Source organism: Astatotilapia calliptera, chromosome 2, assembly GCF_964374335.1.
Source record: "Astatotilapia calliptera chromosome 2, fAstCal68.1, whole genome shotgun sequence".
NCBI lineage: Eukaryota > Metazoa > Chordata > Actinopteri > Cichliformes > Cichlidae > Astatotilapia > Astatotilapia calliptera.
This window is the reverse complement of record NC_137423.1, coordinates 13,213,832-13,234,550: the sequence shown is the minus strand read 5'-3', so window position 1 is coordinate 13,234,550 and position 20,719 is coordinate 13,213,832. Positions and strand designations below refer to the sequence as shown.

Here is a 20,719-nt window from a genome sequence, read left to right as displayed (position 1 = left end):
TACATGAAGACTTCCTGTGCAAAACACAAAGAGAGGACAATGAAACGTGCAACTGAAAAACCCAGCATAGCATTTCAGCAGGACTTTGGTCTGAATATACTGAAGGCGGTCAGCTGGAATTGAGCAAAATGGCTTTGCTTCGACGTGGACACAGTGTGGACCGGGCACAAGTTATTTAACTGAGAGATGCGAGTGCAGTTAATTAGGTTGGGATTGCGGACAGTGATTCATTACATGGCTGATTGAACAATAAATCGGCGTGTTTTCTGAGGGGTGAGATGAGGGGCTCTGTGAAGCCGAGGTCTAAGTGCGGAGACCAAAGAGACGGAGAAACCCTAAAACTGATGTGGTTCTGAGAAAAAACAAAAATAATGAGTTGAAAAATTACTTTTCCCTGCCGTTTCTTTATTGAGCCAGTTTTGTAAGAGAAAAGAAAAAATAGGAATTTGTGAATTAGAAAGAAATTTTGTCATTTTTACATGAAAATGTCTTTTCAGTTCATTGGACCATTTTAATTCTAGTCATATCCCACTCATTTTAAACTACATTAAAAATCTGAATTCTGAACTTGTCTTCTACCATTCATACTACTTCAAGTGAGCCACACAAACCAGCTGATTCCATTTCATATAAAGCTCAACCTTTCTGACAAGTCCCGACCTCTCTGCAGGATTTAGTTTTCCTGTAAGTCTTTGGTTTTGAAGGTTTCTTCTGTGTGTGGAGCAGATTGCAATCATGCCATGCACATTCTCATGTTTTTCCATTTCTGTCATTTGATAATACAATACATGCAAAAACACAGGAGAAAACATGCACTGAGTCAAATAATGTAGTTTTAAAAAAAAAAAATACAGTTGAATTCAACACCTATACACACAGCCAACATTTTTTCCCTTTAAGACCCAGTCTTACAGATTAAAATGGATAATAATAAAAGAAAGTCATCCAGATGACTTTCAGCCTTTGACTCCACCACAGCAGCAAAGAAGACATCAAGGTGAAGACACCACGTCAGAGTGAAGCAGTAAAATGCACTGAGAGCGCTCCGTCTCTTCACCCTCCCTCCTGGTGCACAAGCTGCTTTTTCTCCCAAGTCAGCCAGAACTGTCGCCCATTGGCAAACACTGACACGGTGAACCACGGCAACAGGTGCCAAAGGGTCGTTGCCAGGGCAACAGAGGCAATTTGCATCAGCCAGTAGATAAGCGATAAAGGAAGGAAGACATGCAGGCTAAGTTTAAGAAGCAAACTGCATCTGCTGCCACTTGTGGGCCTCAGACAACACCAGGACGAATGTCATTAGCTGATGCATGCAGGGCTACATAACATTTATGTGACAGCTCCACCGTCCACCACAGCCCTGACATGTGAATGTCATTTCATTCGATCCCAATATGTATAGAGGAGAAGTGCACATTTCCAGTGTCATATTTTGATTCTTCTACACTGTAAGTGTGGCTTCACATGGGTCACAACAATCCTTATTTATCTTACACTGAGCTGTGGTGCCATACTGACTGGCTGCCCCTTATAAACAGAAGGCTTGAACAGCCGGCTGTTGGGGCTTTCGCAGCCTGTGATGATCATATAAGGATATTCAGTCTTTACATCATAATCAGCCCAAAGTAGAAACAAAAACTTCATAGATAGATAGATAGATAGATAGATAGATAGATAGATATTAGGGGTGCAACGATACTCGTATCGATATTGAACCGTTCGATACAGTGCTTTTGGTTCGGTGCGCATATGTATTGAACAATACAAAATTTTTAATTTATTTTACCAACTTTCCTTCTGACGATGCTGTCTGTGTTGAGCGCTCAGTGAATCTGCGCTCGACAGTGCAGCCTAGGCGGAGTGGTCCCTGTGGTAATCGGAGCACTAGGTGCGGTGACTCCCAAACTAGGCGAGTGGCTCCAGCAGATCCCGGGAATAACATCGGAGATCTCTGTCCAGAAGAGCGCAGTCCTGGGAACAGCTAAGATACTGCGCAGGACCCTCAAGCTCCCAGGCCTCTGGTAGAGGACCCGAGCTTGAAGGATAAAACCGCCCGCAGGGGCGTGCTGGGTGTTTTTTACACACACACACATATGTGTATATATATATACACATATACACATATATATACACATATATATATATATATATATATATACACATATATATACACATATATATTTTTTTTTTCTTTTTCTTTTATTTATTTATTTTTTAATATGGAAAAAGTATCTGAACCTAAATTATCAAGGTCAGCCAGAAGTTTGTGTGTTTAGCACAAGGATTACTTGCATTATTGAAAACCTTGACCGTGTTTAGCATAACTGTAACAGTATATTAAAGTAAATGAGGAAAGGCATAATAAAACTATGAGTTTGCATTTTTAAGCGGAAAGTAAGGGGGTCAAAGTGACATCACATCACACTGACCCCGAGCCCACTACAAGTCCATTAAATGTCTGAGTGGTCATTAAAAAGCAATAAATGTGAAAATGTTTTACAGTGAGTCACCTAATGGGAAACAAAGTGAAATCTATCACAGGTGTGAGACTTGTAATGAGCCAGGGAGGCATCGATGACTCATACAGGTTTTAGAATGAGTCATCAATTTAGAGCCGCTGCACAGCGCATCTGTCTGGGTACGAAGAGACAGGCAGGTAGACTGGGATAATCAGAAAAGCAGGCAGATGTGTCGAGGGACAGATGGACCAGACGATGTGTCGCTTAGCAAACTGATACGTTGAATGAATATCAGCCGAAGCAGCTGACAGGCAGTCACACTGATATACAGATAATTATGTATTGACAGGGAACAAGGGATCAAATACAGCCAGATGGGAAAATGATGACTGTTTAAGGAGCACGTTGCCAAAAAAAAAAAAAGAAACTCAAACAAAGCACCCAGAAATGCTGATGTGAAGCAAAATGTCTTATTATTCTGTCGTCTAGATTTCCTTGAGACTAATGTGTGCAAGAGCGGTTTAAAAAAATCTGATAAAAGTTTAGTTATTGGATTTAACTGAACACCAACATACAAAAGCACAATTTATTACTAATTGTTGAAATATATTACACGATGAGCACAAAGACAGTGTGAGGAAAGTGCCTTAAGAAAGTCAGTGAAGCCATAAAGGGATGTTGGTAAACTTCTGAGGACTAGTCAGATCCAAAATGAAGATACAGACTGTCATGGTCCTGGGTTGCTGATCCAGTGCTGTGTGTTTATGGACTAATCATTATGGTGTTTCTAGAGTGACTCATATTTCCTAGTTTAGTTTTTCTTGTTGTTTATCCCTAGTGGTTCTGGTTTTGTCTGCAGTGTTTCCTGTGCTTGCCAGTCTTGTTGTCATGTCCTGTCCATTATAGTCTTCGTCTCTGTGTTCTGTCTTTAGCACACTCCTTAACGTCTCTCTCTCTCCTTCTCTGTCTCTCCTACTGATAAGATTTATTTTGAAGCTACCTTGTCTCAGGTGTATGTTCAGTTTTGCTTCCCCTGTTCCATCAGTCAGATTTGTTTCTGCTGTGTTTCCACTTGTGTCCCATCCTCTTGTTATCCCGTGTATTTAAGTCTCTAGTAGAGATGGCACGATACCACTTTTTTATGTCCGATACCGATACCGATATCATAAATTTGGATATCTGCCGATACCGATATGAATCCGATATAGTGTTTTTTAATCAACAAAACTGTTTTTTAAAATATCTTGCTGCATTTTGCAAGTCTGCAAGTTCATACTCAAGTTTAAAACAACAACTACACTAAAGCTATTCTGTTATACCTGTATACAAAAAAAATATTTCATAGTTCAGCAATACTGATCAATCTAATAAACTTAAACCTACACCATCCTCACTATTCTGGTATTTTAAAGAGTACTTAGCGTAAATATTAAGCAACCTAACTAATAGGGTTCCAACTCCCAGCAACAACAAAAATAAAAAAATAAAAAAATAGGGAACCACCCCTCACGCTCCACCTCATGATGCTTAATCGACGTAATCAACCTTAATTTGATGAAGTGTGGAAAAAATGCAAAGAAATCAATTATTTTTCAAGAAATATTAAATAGATTCAACATCTTTCTTCAACAAAATTGCAGACTGCACAGATGGTACCTTCCCAAAGTAAAAAGTACTATAGCTTACTAGGGTATATATATATTAGACTTAATAGTCACTATATACAGTAATTGACTTCTATTCATTTTACATCAGATTAAAACTTTGGGTGTAAGATTCTGATAATTATTTATTAAAAGCTCGACATTTTAAATGAGAATAAGAAAGAAAAGTATGTCTTTGTGCCCCCTTTTCCCTGTTCATGCCCTATCGGCCCCCCTGGCTAAACTTTGCTAGATCCGCCCCTGCACAGTTACCAGCGTCAGCTACCTAGAAAAAGATCCTGGAGTAGAAAGTAATATTAAATAAATTCTAACAACAGCTTATCAAGCTTAAACGTGCTGCTGTTGTTCAGCCGCTGGTTTCCTCTTTCTGGTGCAAAGTGGGCCAAAAACAAACAAGACAGACGGACTCGCGACAGAAAAGCCGATCAGCTGATCATTAAGCAGTTTCACGATTGAAGTAGCAGCAGGAGAGCGAGAGGCAGTCGCTTGTTAAGCTTAACGCAGGAATGCTTTACAAACATTCAGAGATGGACTTACACACTTGCTTTACTTCTCTCGGGGATAACTTTGTCGGAGATGAAATGCCAGGTTGCTAGCGAGGTGCTTTCGTGATATTTAATGGATCGGATTACATTTTTTATTTTTCTCCGATATCCGATCCAGTAATTTAGGTCAGTATCGGACCGATACCGATACGTAATATCGGATCGGTCCATCTCTAGTCTCTAGTTTATCACTGTTCCTCGTCACCTCAGCAGTCTTCATGTCCTCCTGCTGTGTGCTTCATGTTTTGCAGCCTAGTTACCACGCCAGGAGTTTATTGTTTTGTGCTTTGAGTTTGTAGTTCTCAGCAATAAAGCTGATTAAGTTCATGTTTCATCTTTGGAGTCCTGCATTTGGGTCCAGCCTCTGCTTGCCACACAGCCAGACCCTGACACAAACTGCAGTGAGACACAATAGCAGAGTGGAGAAAGCAGTGCTCAGATGAAGCAGAAATTAACCTCTATCAATATGATGGAAAGAAATAACCAACTTTACCACATGCTGACGGTCTTCTACTAAATATGTTGAAAGTCTTCGATGGGCAAACCTTCTGTCATTACACTGGAGCTTCATCCACAACAACCAGAAGTGTAACAGTGTGTGTGTGTGTGTGTTCCTGTCTAGCTATCTTTGTGAGGACCGAAATCTGCATTCTACTATACTTGTGAGAACCAACAGTCACTTGTGAGGACACACTCACCGGTCCTCACAAGTTTGAAGGCCTGTTTGAGGCTCAAAATGTGGTTTTAGTGTCAGGGTTACAATTAGGTTATGGTTAGGTTTAGCGTAAGGGTTAGGTAGGACTGGGCGATATATTGAGTTTTTTTAAATTATCGATATATTTTTATACGAGATATAAAGATGTGACAATATCGTTTATATCGATATAGTATTGAAGTCCAATTTATAATGTTAATCGATATAATCGATATAATGTTACGTTATAATTATACTTGTGGAGCCGCAAGTTTGCCTCTCTTTCTCTGTCCACTTTTGTCTCTACGCAACTACTCGGCCTCGCCTCTCCTTCACTGAACACAACTCCCCCTCCCCCATCGCTTCACCTGCAGGCAACGACAAGATGGACATGGCAAATCTCCGCTAACGAGTTACCGCGGATCGCCCCGTGCGTGGGGCTGGACGGCGTCAACGTGTTAGCGAGCTAATTGCGCCAACGAGCTAACGATATGCAGCCCCTGTGGGCTGCATGGCCTAAAATCCTTTCATTTTCTCAAAATTTGACAGTGCGCCTTATATATGAATTCTGGTTGTGCTTACTGACCGCAAACTGATTTTATGTGGTACACGGTGCTCAGCAATCTGTCAAAAAATGTTTTATTACGACTTTGCAGCTGCACCGCTTGATGGCTCCAGACTACGGCTACCGTATAGTCGCGGAGTAATACGCGAAGTAATACGGAGTAATCGCCTCGCGGAGTAATACGTACAGTGCATCAACGTAATATTACTGTATTGTGTGTGTATAAGGACCATAAATGGCACCTGTAAGAGACGTGGTTACGAAGCAGATTTCAAACTCAAGGCTGTCAGTCACGCAGTAGAATTTGGGAATATAGCAGCTGTGAAATCTGTCTTTGTTATTATGCTCAGCGTCTGTTAGTTTACATTTTGACTGCACAGTTGTGAGCTTTTTGTTATGCACAAAAACAACATTGCTTTCTTTTATTTATGGAGAATTATTATTTAATTATTATTATTTGGGGCGACCGTGGCTCAGGGGGTTGGGAAGCGAATATGGGCTCAAAATGTGGTCATAAATATTTTGTACTTGTAAAAAAGATTTGTATGTGTAAGAAAGATTTGTGCGTGCATAAAAAAGATTTCTGTGTGGACTTAGCCAAAAAAAACCCTGCAAGTTACAAGTACGAATTTTGACCCTATTTTTCTTCCTTTAAGCTGATTGGTCAATGTCATGTCAATCACAAATTAAACAATCCAATCAGAGAACAGATGGGTTTGGCTGTCGGAGGGGCACTTTTTTGAACTGCAGGTCCTTGGGCCACTTCGGAGGTGGGGTGCCCCCAGCCTCTGGGCCTGGGGCTCGGTCACTCAGGCACAGCTGGCTGCCGGCAGAACTCACGGGCGTGTCACTGCAACCCCCCCTGGCTTCTGCTCCGCGGCTGCTGAGTGAACCCTCATCTGGGACTCTCCTCAGCTCTTTCTGGGACAGTGGCGCGGCTGCCCCTCTGTTAGTCTTCCTTGGTCTCTTGTGTTCTGGGTAAATACTAGATTAATATTTAGTATTTACTGTCATATTCCCATATATCATTGTGATGTTGTTTATTCTATTACTCTTGTTCTCATGTAAGGTCTCGGGTGTTTGCGTGCTCTACATTTGTAAGGATTCAGGGGTTTTATTGTAATTTCAGCACATGAATTCACTCAATGTGAAACTACATTTAGCACTCAGATACTGGCTAAGGCCATCAAGAGCAAGAAACACATTTACAGTGTGACTATAAATAAGAAACATCCACAATGGGCTGTACATTTGTTAAAAACATCAGAACTAGAAAAAGAAAAGGAAGATGTGTCACTGAAACTAAAAATGCCAAATCAAACGTGTGGAGCTGCCTGCTGTGGTGCCCCCTTGTGACAAAGAAGCAGCTGACAGTAGTAGTAGTAGTAGTATGTGCTCGTTCGAAACTTTATACTGTTCAAGCAAAACAATTTGAACTGCCAACTCTTTTGGGTAGTGACCTCCAAAAACATCAATAAAACTATGAAAAAAGGGGCAAAATGTCAAATAAAGTGTTTTAGGTTTGCACACCTATCCTTTCTTCATCTCATCAAATCAAAACAAATTTATATTGACTAAACAAAAATAGTCCCGCTGATAAAGGTACGTTAGTTGAATAGGGCTAGTTGTTCTAAAATTTTGATTTCAAGGACTTGTTTTTATTTTTTAAGTTTCTATAATGCTCCTTCATGTCCAGCCAGCATGATATATAGAAGAAAAGAACATTTTGAGGCTAAATGAAACCTTATGCCAAACAAGCTGACAAAATTGTAAATAATTTAAAAAACTGCAAAAATGTGAAGACAGACTGGATCGGGACAGAAAGCAGAAACAAGCTCCAAACTTATGTTCCATTAATGCCACGGTGCTGCCTCTGAAAAGGTCACCTGGTTTCAGACCACTGAGTCATGAATGAAGCCAAATGAAACGGCAAAAAGTTGACTACCCTGAAAATCATCACAGGAGAACAACAAGGTCAATTGTGAGCTGAACGTCTACCCTGGCACTCGTATCTATGCTTATTATTTCCATGTGACAGCATCCCTAACTGTCCCCCGGGTGGTGTCAAGCTAGTATCCAACCCTCTCGCAGTAGTTCAGGCTCAGTCGAGCCAGGCGCAGACTGAGCCTCATCAGAGCTCAGCATGAAGCATCAGTTATCTGCATAGCATTTCAGAAAGATTAAAAACACTCCATCCAGCCACTATCAGCCCCTGAAAACAGATGGATTAAGTGTCCATGTCAGAGTATGCTGTGTGTGTGAAATTCACTTTAAATTAAATAAAGTTACTTTCATACCACTGAGCTGAATTTTCAGCATATCTCAAGCTTTGGCACAGCCAGTGTTGGCACGAGGAAGGCCTCCGAGTGTCCTTTCTCACAAACTTGGACCGCTTTTGCATGCCTGATCTCAGCAGGGTTACTCCTGCTACAAAGCATTAGTTTTCATTAATTATTTTCCTAATTGCCACAGTAAATCATGTCCACAGATATGATCACAGCTTAGCTGCTTCAAAAGGCGTATTTTTCTAGCTTACAATCAAAATAACCCAAGAGCAATGTTCCCTCTAAGCTGCGCGCGTGCAATTGCGCACTGCTGGCACGGTCTCTGCGCACAGAAAATCTGCGTTGCGCACAAAAAAAATCTAACCTGAATTGAAATTAAAATTAAAACTTTAACAATTCTGTTTTGCAGTGTTAGTCAGTAAGTGACTGGCTGCTCCCGTATGGGATTAGAACGATGCCACCTTATCCCATAGTCCAGCCAATGATGCGATTCACATTCGTATATACGCAGCTAATCAACGTCGTTGACAGGCTATGACAGCGTCCTTATGTGTCGACAACAGTGTTTTAGCTAGCAAAGCAGCGTGGCTGATGTGGAGTGAAGCCACGTTAATGACACCATGTACAACTATTGGAGATGTGAGCAAGACAGAACAATTGACAGGACACAATAGCAGAAGTGTGGACTTTATACCTGTTTTTAAATTGTGTTGATAGGCCACGTAAAACCAGAGTCAATAGTCAATAGTTTTGTTGCGTGTGTCAGAACAATGAGGCGACTGCTGAATGTTACAGGTGTTACAGGAGTGATACATCTCCTGTTGTCAGGCCTGCAGGTATCAGGGTGTTGTTCTCCTTTATCTCATAGTGGACAGAAATTATTTTTTGTAGTGGCACAAATAATTTGTGTGGCATCAAATTTGATGCAGAATAGCTGATTGTTCTGTAAATAGTTTGAAATGTTTATTTAAAAAAAAACGCCTTGGCTGCATTTTTAGGTAAACAGCTGCAAAAAAAACATTGTTGTTTGCATAACTCAGTTACTTTTTTGAAGAAGTACTATATAATTGCCCAACATTGGTCTTTATATACTGTAGTTTGCAGACACAGAGTTACAGGACTCTCTCCCAGACCACAGACTCATACTCATAATACAAGTCAGAGCTTTATAAAAAAAAAAAAGACAGAAAAAAAAAAGTTGTTTTTTCAAAATTGGACTTCAAGTTATTTTTACTCCCAATAGTGTTAACATACTACACAGGTCATGAACAAGATTTTTTTTAAATTTTCATTGTAAGTGGGCTAAAGCAGTTAATTAAAAGTAGTCTAACACAAATGTAAATGCTGCAATTTGATTATTCTAATAAACATGTAACTTGGATGGATTCAGTGCTGGCATTACCACAGCGCACACGTCTAATGTCGCTCACAGTGGTCCAAGGGACCGCTCAGGGAGTTTGTGTGTTTGCTCAGACACATGAAAAATTAGTGGGAACATTGCCCAAGAGTCCTTTTGCTGACACACAGTGAAGGAAACTGGAATTTCATCAAAAATGTGAAGATCTGAGGCAATGGAAATGAAAAACAGCACTTTCCTAGTCTCAGTGAGACATGTTTGTGCACATGTTTATTAGTACTTTTAGTGCTTTATCATTCTCACACCTACAGCCAATTTCAAATCCCCCCATATGGAAAAGAAATAGTAAAAACATATATGATTTACTCATGAAAGTGGCCACTTTCTTATTACTTTCATATATTTTTTTAGTAAGTATACAAAACATACAAGTTTCATTATATAATTTTTCAAGGGATCTTATATGTGTTTTCACTCTTGTATGCTTTTCATACAAGTTTCATACAAGACAGATAAAAACTTTATAAGATTTATATATATCTTTTCCATATGGGCCCAGTCCTCACAGCTCCTCACCTCAGAGCTGAGAGAAGTTAAACTTTGATCCACTAAAGTTTCTGTTTCTGTTGTCACTACAAGCTGCTGAATGTCACATATATTCCATGTTCTCTGGTCACTACAAAGAAGCTAATCCTTTTCTGCTAGTCACTCCTCTGTCTTTTAGACTGTCAGAGAAAACCAGGACACTCGGAGAAATCCTGTGCAAACATATGCAGAAAGGCCCCAGAGAGACTGGTCCACAGAACATTCTTGTTATGAGGTCACATTGCCAACCACTGCACCTCTGCCCCACCCAAGGATAAATGTTTCAAAAGGTATAAAAGTACTTATTAAACCTGCTTAATCATGGGATGCAGGATAGACAAAAACAGTTCACTGTCCTGAATATCACTTTGATAATTCTGACATTCCTGTTTAAAAATCTCTGATTATAGCCTTCAGCTTTTGAGTTTACTGGTCCAAACAACTTACAAAAACAAAGTGGGAATACTGCATGCTGTGTGCATGGAAATCTACTGGCAGTGAAGACTTTACTTACACTATAAAGCAAACGCTATCAAACTCTGGCCTATAAACACCCATAACATGCTGCTGTCATCACCCTCTGATGATGATTGTGGACTTCACTGCAAACATGCTGTGTGAAAGCATTATAGAAAACACATTTAGCACCCTTTATGGTGAAACTGCACTTCTCAGCAGTGCAGTCAGATCAGACAGCTGTTTGTCGAGACATGAAGAAAAGAGAAACTCATCAGGAGAAATATACGGCGAAGCACAGCGGCGGCAGCATCATGCTATGAGCTATTCTGATGAAAATGTTAATTTAGATTCTTGGCAGTGCAATAATAATACTCTCAGATGTGGTGACCATTAATTGATCGACTGAATTTATTTACATATATGACTTACTCTCAGATTCTGACATATTCTCTTCCAGTGTTCCCTTCATCACAGCTGGTGTCCTGGTGTTATTTTTGTATGCTGCCATCCACACATAAGGCAAACAGGCAATGAATGAATACAGCGGTAAATTGAGCCACAAACACAGACACAATGTTTTCAGCACTTAAACTTTTTGAGTAGTCACTTATTTGTACTAGAGAGCGAAGGAAAAGTGAGAGATCTCACAGCGTGAAATCTGTGAGATTCTCTCTAAATAAAGAACTCTGAGTGAAGGTATTGCAGTGCACAGCTGGCTACAAATATTGCATCTTTTATGAAGACTCTCGGGCATGCAGTCACTCCTGCAGAGAAGCTCCTGTAGAGTGACAGCACAACAAAAAGCACACACACTCTCACACACAAACTGAATTGTTCTTTATACAAATACTCATAACGTCACATATGAAGGTTTCTACCAGTAGTGATTAACCACGACCATAATTATTTTGAATTTTGGTGAAATGTAGAGTGCATATGCCAAATATTTTTGTGAGTTGTTAGAACTTCTGTTAGTCATACTGGATTTTAGACAATAATAAGTCATTTTAAAGAATTTAGACAATCTTCAGCTGATGAACCTTGTGTAAATGTGATTTACCTCACTCTAGCAATCACAGCCTCAACACAGACCTCAATAACAGAGATTGTCTATCATGCAACATGTTGGGTAAACATGCTAATAAATATAAATGCAATATTTTTATTTGTGCACAGATTTCTGCCATGACATGAAACATCATATTTAATGGGGTGTGACTGACTCTGGCTGCCTCATGTGGTGGACTGGCAGCCTGTCCAGTGTGCACCGTGCCTCAGCTGACATATCCCCACCCACCCTGTGACCATAAAGAGTGTTTCAGGAAGAAAGGATCCCTGATAATGCTAATGTTAGCACAGCAGGGCGGTGTTTTGCCGGTGCAGGCAGCTGCCATCTTCCTATTTTCAGAGCTCAGTCGTTCTTTTTCGTGTTATATTTATTTCATCTTAACTGACTTGTTAAACCTTTAAAATCTAAATATCTGAACTACATGAGATCCTTAACAGGGCAGCATAGTAACATCACTGCCAAAGAGCACTGAAAGTGTGATTACAGAGGAATGCAGACATGTAAAACAAGTGACATAAAGTGTGATGTCCTTTACATTATTTTCAGTAACATTTTATTTGTCGAAAAACTGAACAAAATTCACACAAACAGCTTTTATAGTGATCATGCATCCAGAGTGACTAACGCGAGATAATGGCCTATCAGCGCAGTGATAGAGGTCTGTTTGTGGCAACAGTGGGGTGACAGACAGAGCGAGAATGCCAACACGCCGGGCGAATTTTTTCTGTGCAGCTGTCACTCAAACGTCTCACAGCTCAGGAGCACAAAGCCAGTGATGCTCGGTTTTATTCAACTGTTGAACACTGGCTGATTTTCTTTTGTGAGAACAGAAAAGCAATGCAGTGCTGATCATGGAAATGCATTCTTTTCTACGCACACTTATGGGATCAATGAAGAATAGACAGCAGATCATTCTCCTCACCTTGACTGTCTGTGATGTGTGTTTTTAAGATTGCGTTCTGACTCCGGGACTGCCGAGTGATCATCGTCAATAAAAGAGAGCGAGCTGTAGAGGCACCAGTGCAAGCCAAGGCCATAACTTGACCTCCAGCCTCCTTTGCATTGGTTCAGATAGATCAGGTAGTTCAGGTATCTCATCAATCCAGAAAATACAATGAAATACATTTGTACACTTTGTTGTGTTTTTAAGTAAAAAATAAACGATTAAAGTAGGAAAAATAAATGTTACTGCTAGCATACTGTTTACTGGAGGGGCTGTAACTTTTAAGTCCTTTAGCATGTAAGATTTTTGGTATTTACATATAATAAGAATAACTGATTCTTGAAAATTCAGTTAAAGTAAATTAAGATAAGTAGTAAGTTAAGTTAAATCATACAAACCTAAGTATCCACATTATATCCAATATATGAATAAAATTACAGGTTATCAGAAATCAGCTTTCCAACTGAGCAAATGACTCGCATGCACAGTTACAGGCTCTCGTGGGTTACATGAAATGCATAATGATACAGGACACGTGTAAAGATATTATTTCAAAAGTAAATCCTGTAAAAAGTAGTTTTCCGATGCCAGCACCTCTCTGTTTCACGGGATCTGTCTAGTGGCACAAGTTTTTTCCTGATAGCAAAAAACTATCAAGATACTGAAAACAAGGGCACTTCCACCCCCGATATATTGCATGAGTGCATACATATATTGCATGCACTCGTGCAATATATGTATTTTTCTGTAAAAATGTGACTCTAACTTCAATAAATACTTTTAAAAATAAATGAGATACAATGTCACGGCTGGCGGGGAGCCGTGTGGAGTGGAGGAAAAGGAGGACCCAAAATGCAGCAAACTGATGATACGAGTGACGTTTATTTACAGGGTGGTAGTGGCAAAAACAGGCAATGAAGCATGAGTAATCACAAACGGAAACCTAAACTGGGAGAAACTAAGTGACAAACCTGAGACCATACAAAAGGGGTGCGGGGCAGAGAGACGCAGAGACAGGAACACCATAGAACGCAGAGATACACGGATGAACGCAGACGAGCCGACAATGAACATAGACCGACACCCACTAAATATACACACGCAAGGTAATCACACACAGGAGGGAAGAACAGCTGAACCTAATACACATGAGGAGCAGAGGACAAGCTGAACACAATGACAGACACAGACTTTCAGAACAAAACAGGAAATCTAGAACCCGAACCGGACACAAGGGGGGAGGACACAGAATAACTAGAACAGAGGAAAATAATCACAAAACACAAAACGCTGGGTCAACGACCCAGGACCATGACAGTACCCCCCCTCCAAGGGCTGGCTCCAGACAGCCCACAACAAAAACAGACGACCAACCCAGGGCGGGCGGCGGGGGCCCAGGACGGAGGGACCAACACCGAACAAAACAAGCTCCAGCGAACCGAGGGAATCGTCCAAAACAAAAACACACAGGCTGGAGTACGAGAACAAAACACAGTTCAGGAGGCCGGCCCAGAGGAGTGACAACTCAGAAGTCCAGGACAGTTCATCTTCTGAGGCCGGCCACGTCGGCAACACAGATCCAAAAGCCGACCGAGCGGAAGGCAGCGGTGGTGGAGCGGAGGCAGTTCTGGGGGCCGACCGTGCACACGGCAACGACGGGCAAACAGTTCTGGGGGCCGACCGTGCACACGGCAACGACGGGCAAACAGTTCTGGGGGCCGACCGTGCACACGGCAACGACGGGCAAACAGTTCTGGGGGCCGACCGTGCACACGGCAACGACGGGCAAACAGTTCTGGAGGCCGACCACTTGGAAGGTAGTGGCGGCCACCGAGCAGGTCCGGAGGATGGCCGCGATGCCAGCGGCGGCGACGAACTCTTTCCGGAGGCCGTCCCCGAAGGCCATGACGACATCTTAGAGGCCCGGAAAACGGCCGGCAGAGGCGAGGCAGAACGGGTCGAGCTGGCTCCGACGGCGGTGTGGCAACCGCAGGATCAGACGAGGCGGGACCAGACGAAGGCGGAGCCGAGGCCGGACCAGGCGAAGATGACGCGGAGGCCGGACCAGGCGAAGATGACGCGGAGGCCGGACCAGGCGAAGATGACGCGGAGGCCGGACCAGGCGAAGATGACGCGGAGGCCGGACCAGGCGAAGATGACGCGGAGGCCGGACCAGGCGAAGATGACGAAGACGGCAGCGGGACGGCTGCGGAACCTGACGGCAGCGGGACGGCAGCGGAACCTGACGGCAGCGGAACCTGACGGCAGCGGGACGGCTGCAGAACCTGATGTGGAGATGTGCTGGCTGGGTCCTCCAGGACCACCAGCAGATGTGAGGATGTGCTGGGTGGGCTCCACGGGCCCTCCAGCAGACGAGGCTTGAGGCTGGCTGGGTTCTCCTAAACCCCCAACAGACAACACTTGAGGCTGGCTGGGTTCTCCTAAACCCCCAGCAGACGACACTTGAGGCTGGCTGGGTTCTCCTAAACCCCCAGCAGACGACACTTGAGGCTGGCTGGGTTCTCCTAAACCCCCAGCAGACGACACTTGAGGCTGGCTGGGTTCTCCTAAACCCCCAGCAGACGACGCTTGAGGCTGGCTGGGTTCTCCTAAACCCCCAGCAGACGACGCTTGAGGCTGGCTGGGTTCTCCTAAACCCCCAGCAGACGACACTTGAGGCTGGCCGGGCTCCTCAGGCCCTCCAGCCGACGAGGCAGGACGCTGGCTGGGTTCACCTGAACCCCCAGCTAACATGACTTGAGACTGGACGGGCTCCTCAGGCCCTCCAGGGAAAGCAGTCTCTGAAGCAGCAGGTACGGAGACCTCTGCCAGTGTGGACACTGGCTGGGACTGAGCAGCACCGTGGCTAGACTCAGGCAGCAACAGTGGGATACAGTCCTCAGAGGGCTGGAAGTGTTCCCCAATACACTCAGCAGAGGACTGAGGCGGACGGGTGAACTCACTTGAGCTCTCAGGGGGTGCTGAGAGCCGAGACTGTTCAGGTGAGTTCTCCGGTGAGGCTGCTGGTGCTGGTGTCTTGACCTCTAGGGGTCCAGAGTTGGCTGGTGACTGACACCCAGCCTCTGGGGAGGCCCTAGAGGGAGCAACTGTCTCTGAGATGGCCAGCTTAAATGAACCAGCAAAAGTTTGTGTGGAGTGTGTTCCCTGCTTGTAATGAGGCTGTGAGGATAAAGGCTGGGTAAATGAGTGGACAGGCTGCTGAACTGGTGGCAACTGAGCTACAGGTAGCAAAGTAGTAACAGGTGGTGGAGTGGCTGGCTGAACTGATAAGGCTGATGACTCTCTTGCCAACTGAGCTATTGACTGGGCTATGGACTGTAACATGGTGTCTACTGGGTCTGACTGTGACTGTGATGGAGGTGATGAGTGAGTGGCTGACTGAGTTAGCGACTGCTGGGAAGCTAACCGAGCTACCGGCTGAGCAGCTGACTCAACGAACACAGCCCCGGTATAAACAGTCATATGAACTGGTGAAACAGACAGAGCGTCTTTTCCACTCACCACAGCCGGCAGTTCTGAAGTCCTATTCTCCAGCTGTGGGGCGACGCGCCGACGGCGCGATCGTCGCTTCCTCCCGGGCAAAACCTCCGGCGGGCCGGGCAAAACCTCCGGCGGGCCGGGCAAAACCTCCGGCGGGCCGGGCAAAACCTCCGGCGGGCCGGGCAAAATCTTCACCGCCGGGCTGGGTTGGGAAGCGGTAGCGGCTAGAGGGTGGAGGTGAAGTTCGTTAAGGATGAAGTCCTGTGCGAGCGGGTGAAGAGAGTCGAGTAGCCAGCAGTGAGCAGACATCAGCTGCTGTAGCCTAGCTTCTACAGCGTGGTGAAGCTCTTCCTCCTCATGCTCCAGCCACAGGTTGACCAACCTGGAGACGCTGTCGATCACTTCCTCCCGAAACTCCTGGGACGGTGCGGATGCTGCTGGGTCCATGTTTGGTCGGCTCGTACTGTCACGGCTGGCGGGGAGCCGTGTGGAGTGGAGGAAAAGGAGGACCCAAAATGCAGCAAACTGATGATACGAGTGACGTTTATTTACAGGGTGGTAGTGGCAAAAACAGGCAATGAAGCATGAGTAATCACAAACGGAAACCTAAACTGGGAGAAACTAAGTGACAAACCTGAGACCATACAAAAGGGGTGCGGGGCAGAGAGACGCAGAGACAGGAACACCATAGAACACAGAGATACACGGATGAACGCAGACGAGCCGACAATGAACATAGACCGACACCCACTAAATATACACACGCAAGGTAATCAGGTAATCACACACAGGAGGGAAGAACAGCTGAACCTAATACACATGAGGAGCAGAGGACAAGCTGAACACAATGACAGACACAGACTTTCAGAACAAAACAGGAAATCTAGAACCCGAACCGGACACAAGGGGGGAGGACACAGAATAACTAGAACAGAGGAAAATAATCACAAAACACAAAACGCTGGGTCAACGACCCAGGACCATGACATACAAGGTGTTCTCTGGATGTATAAGCATAAGTATAAGGTCTGCTCTGTGCAGCTGGAGAAGACGCTGAATGATAATGATAACTACCACACTGACTAGAACACCGACACATGAGACAGGAAGCGCTGGGGCGCTCTGGTTAGCAGCAGCTAAACTTTTAAAACAAGAGTAATCCCCACTGCTATTCAATCATACAGTTTATGTGAATGGATGAAAAAATAGGAATAAAAACATCAAAATGAGGTGCCAGAAATACTGGAGGGTGTATGTCTACCTTGATGTATAAAAAAAGGCTGTTCGTGTTGGTGGATAACAAGCCTGACTCTTGTCTGATAAGTTAATTATTGCAGCTCCTGAAGGATTAAGGTGGAAACATTGTTTTTGAACAATACATCTGGATTTAACTCGGATTAAATGTTCTCTCCAAATGTGGTTGTGGGATTTTTTTTTGTCCAGTCCAGGAACTATATGGGTTTAGGGAAGCTCTTTGCAGATACAGCAGAAAGGCGAGATGATGTGATGCTTAACATGTAAATAAATTTGCTGTCAGTTACTCAAATGTGAAGGTGGCACTGTGGCAGCAGAGATTACTGCTCCATCTACGGTTGTGTTTGAATCTGGGCTGATATGAATATGTCTGATATGATATGAAACCACATGGGATTTCAAATGGCAAAGCTTTTATCATAATATGTGCTATTACTCAACAGCGTTACATACAGTAGCAGAGACCCAAGTGTCATCTCAGCATTGTAGTCAACACAACCACAATCAGAACAACCACACGTGTGTCTGGAGTCACAGCAGGCTGCGGGAGCGCTGGGTGAGACATGACTGCCACCTTGATCTCAGGTGGGCTGACCATAAGAATTCAGATATGCATGCAATCTCACACTTTAATGACACTTACAGTGAGAGTATAAAATTACAATTATACTAAATTCTACACTACAAAAGGTGGTCAAGTGTTTGGCTGCTTGAGAAAAGGTGGATACACAGGAAGTTATCTACGACTGGCTGCTCCAGTCTGCATGTCAAAGTTCATTTTCATTTCAGACTGATCTATGATGGTAGCTGATATGTATGTGTCATGTAGATTCGTTTTATGTTGAGCTGAAAGACAGTTACGTTTTTACACATTTACTTTCTTTCCATGTGACAGGGAATATAAAAACATAACAATACAAACATTTAGTTAATGCAGGAACGTCTAAGAGACATTTTACTGCTGAGCTGTTTGTCTGTGGCACACATCATAAACTAACCCATCCAGGATCAGGCACCAATGAAGGCTCTGACACTGTCAGTGAAATCTTTATCTGAAATAAACGTCGTGCTCAGAGCTGTGAGAGTTGCAGTAATTGTGTCTGTGAGAAGCATGCGGTGGAAACTTGAGTAAATGATCCGCTGCTCTTACGTTTCTACAGGTGATTGGCTGGGTGCCTCACTCATTTCCACACACACCGCCTATCAAACGCTAATCAAAAGCGCGTGCGCATGTGTGCGCATGCACGGAGGCACACACACTTGATTTTCACGATGCCAAACACAAACGGAGACTTCCTCTGTGACGGCACCCTCTGCTCATAAAGCCAATCAGCGCGCTGGCTGCTATAAATAATTCCGGCTCTCCGCCGGCCGGCCCCGCCGACACCAACACCAACACTGCGGAGAACCGGAGCCGGCCAGGCCCTCCTCCTCCCTCGGCTGACTCCCCTACAGCCTCGTCCTCCTCTCCCGTCTCTGTCACAAAACGCACACCTTTGAATGCGAGTGATGGCGGCGGAGGATTGAGGAGATCCGCCTTTACCTGGAAAAAAACGGAAGGCACAGAGCGAGAGGGGAGAGGAGGAGCAGGAGGGAGGGGGAGATATCCGCAGCATGCCTTTGTGTTCCGCGCCCCGGTGCCAGAAGTGGCTCTTTCAGCCCACAGCCGCGCGGATTGTGCACAGACATCGCGCCAGCAGGTGAAGCGCGTACCTGCAGCCCGCCCGCGTGCACAAACACACCGAGACCAAAACAGCCTCACGCCTAAAACCGTCTGCCTCACCGAGAGTGCCAGCTCCCCCTCCATCCACCCGAGCTGCAGCACTAATGCACAAACAAGCACGGAGCACCGGGGGTCCCCGCGGCGTCCCGGCAGCGCGGGCTCTCTCATCGTCTAACATACGCTGCGTTTGCTTTCACTAACCTGATGCGTCTGAAGGACCGAGGGGCCGAAGGGATCCCGACCAGTCTGCAGGAGAGCTTTCGTTTGATGCCTGTCCTATATCCAGTCTCTCTCACACACGCGCGCGCTCGCTTTCTCTCCACCACCCCCTCTTGCGCACTATTACCTCACAGCCTCCACTCTGTTCCTCCAAGACGAGAGAGAGAGAGAGCATATGGCGACAGATTCTCAACAGGAGCGCGAATCCGTGTAAAAGTAGAGACTCTGCTTTGTGCTTTGTTTAAATTCTCCAAAGTGCGCACGCCACCACCAACAAGTGAGCCTGTTAGGATACACATAAAGTCCATTCAAAGAGAACAGTGTTTAAGCTGACAAAGGTGCACAATTTAAAAGAGGCCAGAACACAAAATAGGATTTTACCCTCAGAGGTTTTAATGGGGTGTCGGTGAATTCATTTATTTTGATTGCGGGCGTGAATATTCCAGTTTACAGTATGCCATCTATTTTATTTTGCCAGATGTGATCAGAGGACACTTTGATAACCGAATGCTACATCTTTCACACAGAGGCCTGACACTGCCATTTAAAAAATAGCATTCATAGAAATATACATGTGGACAAGGTGGGCGCACGACAGGAAGCCAGCTGCAGCAGCTGTTTGTAAATTCAAAGTTAGCCTGCTGTACACGTAGAAGTGAAAGAAAGCACCAGACAGGGGGACTTGCATGTGTCACTTTAATTTTGAACAATGCAGGCTTCAAGGGAAAGTTTGGAAGTTTAAAATAGCCTAGAGTCGTCAAACAGCTGGTCCTGAGTCATCAAGCCCTCATGGGAGTTGAAACAGTGACATGAAATAACAGGATGTTCAGATTTTATTGTCATGCAGCTGTAGGTAGTTTATAACTTAATAAATGCCCACAATGTGACCGAGAACAGATGCAAAGACCACATACTGGCTTTTATTTCTTTATGAATCAAAACAATGGTGCCGCTGATGCATCCGGGGCCAGCGCAGCTCTCAGAGCAGCCTGCGTAGCCGGAGGCCGTCAATCCGAAGCCTCGTGATGCCTAACGCTAATGCACTCATTGTTAACGTGTCATTACCGAGCTCCTTTATCGCTGAGCAAACACACACGCATGTACACAGATCCTGTGCAAACAGATAGGACAGGTGCTGCCTCCTGCGTGTCACGCTAACATCACGGCTGAATCAGCCGAATGAAACAAACTCGCAGTCCTCACAATTAAGCACCACCAGGCGTTAGTTTAGGTTTAATTATTAATATGCATTTTGAGATCAAACCCCATCTTTGCATGTGGGCATCATGAGCGTAGATGGTGTACTGGCGTCTTTATTCTACACTTCAAACACTTCTTACAGAAAGTGACAACATTAGGTGTACTGTCAGGGACTAGTAAGCATAAGAAATGCAGAG

General features: G+C 44.2%; 1 protein-coding gene across 2 annotated transcripts in view; it reads right to left on the bottom strand.

The window, feature by feature from the left end:
• cplx2b (complexin 2b) overlaps positions 1 to 19,619 on the bottom strand; it is a 64,733-nt gene extending 45,114 nt beyond the window's left edge. The window contains exon 1 of one of the 2 annotated variants that reach the window (XM_026184961.2): positions 19,305 to 19,619. The gene's annotated coding sequence lies outside the window, so the exon portion shown is untranslated. The remainder of the gene's footprint in view (positions 1 to 19,304) is intronic. The other variant, XM_026184951.2, reaches the window with a different exon arrangement.
• Positions 19,620 to 20,719: the final 1,100 nt, after the last annotated feature.